The following is a 2,000-nucleotide window of genomic DNA, read 5'->3' as shown; positions in this document are numbered from 1 at the left end:
CTTGTCAGCATGGCACAAAGGTGGTCCAGACTGACCCTAGGCTGCTGTGTCTCAAGCCTAGTCAGGTGCAGAGGCAATGTGGAAACAGGCAAAACAACCCATTGCGGAGGGGAGACCTCTGCCAGGCATTGAGGTCAGGACAGGGCATGAATAGCATCATAGAGAGGTAGGGCTGGAAGGGCCCTCCAGAGGTCATCTAGTTCAGCCCCCTGCCTGAGGCAGGATCATCCCTATCCAAACCATCCTTTACAATCTTCTAAACTCTACATCAGACTACTTGAAACACACTGACCTACCTACCACCCCCACCTGCCAGAGGTGAGGCAGGGGAACTACAGCAATCAATGTCCTGCTTCTACAAAATGTTGTCAATGTACACTCAAGAGATCCTGGGGAAAGGGCCATGCCCCAGCTACAGAGAAAGGCAAAAACTACCACAGTCCCTACCAATCTGACCCCAGGTAAAATTCCTTCAAATGCCTCAGGTCTGGGCAGAGCCCAGCTTCCCTACCCGGCAAAACAGTGGACTCATGGCTGAATCCCCAGGGTGCTGTGTCTCTGTGGGATACTCCCTCTGCCCCATTCCTTGGCCTCTAGGCCTTTTGGGCTCCTGGCCAGTTTCCACAGCCAGGATCACAGGTTGGGAACCTGTACTCTGCTTTCTTTCTTCCTGCTAACCAGGGAAGGGAGTTCTTGGCTTTCAGGGCAGGGCATAGGGCTAGGAAGGAGCTGACCAGGGACAATACAGGGTCCTCCACAGGGGAGTATATAGGGTTCTACAAAGGAAGATATATAGTGTCCTAAAAATGGGACATACAGGGTCCTACAGGGGGGAATATACAGGGTCCTACAGAAGGGACCTATAGGGTGCATTTACACATGATGCTACATCTGCATAGTGACATGGTAGGGCAACGTAGCATCCATGGGTGTCTACACGTGACCAGCAGCTACTTCGCTGTAGTGGTGCACTCCCCTGTTATAGCATGCTGCTACAGTGAAGTAACTGCTAAAAATAACCGTGCACCATGCGGACAATGCAGAACAGGCAGTTACCGTGCTGTGCTTTAGTACTTCCAAAAGAAAGTATTAAAGCACAGCGCAGTAACAACGTTGCCGTAGGGCAATGTGTAGATGTGCCCATAGGGTCCTACATATGGGGAAATATAGGGTCCAACACAGGACAGTATATAGGGTTCTACACAGGGAGATATACAGGGTCCTACAAATGGGATGTATGGGGTGCTACACAGAGGGGACATACAGGGTCCTGTACAGGGGGATATACAGGGTCCTATAGAGGGAACAAATAGGCTCCTACATTGGGGAAATATAGGGTCCAACACAGGAGAGAATATAGGGTTGTACACAGGGAGATATACAGGGTCCTACAAATGGGATGAACAGGGTGCTACACAGAAGGGACATACAGGGTCCTACAGAGGGGAGTATACAGGGTCCTATATAGGGTTCTACATACAGGGTCCAACACAGGAGAGTATATAGGGTTCTGCACAGGGAGATAGACAGGGTCCTACAAATAGGACATGCAGGGAGGGTCCTATACAGAGGGGACATACAGGGGCCTACAGAGGGAAATATACAGGGTCCTATAGAGGGGATAAATAGGTGCTACATAGGGGGAAATACAGGGTCCAGCACAGGAGAGAATATAGGATTGTACACTACCCAGGGTCCTACAAATGGGATGAACAGGATGCTACACAGAGGGGACATGCAGGGTCCTATAGGGGGGACCGATAGGGTCCTATGTAGGGATAATACAGGGTCCAGCACAGGAGAGAATATAGGGTCCTACACAGGGAGATATTCAGGGTACGACACATGGGATGAACCGGTGTGCTACGCAGAGGGGACATACAGGCTCCTCCAGGGGGGAACTTTATGGGGAAATCCTGGCTGCAGCACAGAGGGTGTGCAGGGTCGTGCCCGGGTCCCACGAAGGGGAGGACGCGGGCCGCGGGCCGGGCCGGCGCGGC

The sequence above is a fragment of the Gavialis gangeticus genome, unplaced genomic scaffold, assembly GCF_001723915.1.
Source record: "Gavialis gangeticus isolate Ggan-Ray unplaced genomic scaffold, GavGan_comp1, whole genome shotgun sequence".
NCBI lineage: Eukaryota > Metazoa > Chordata > Crocodylia > Gavialidae > Gavialis > Gavialis gangeticus.
Note: the sequence above shows the minus strand (reverse complement) of the source record.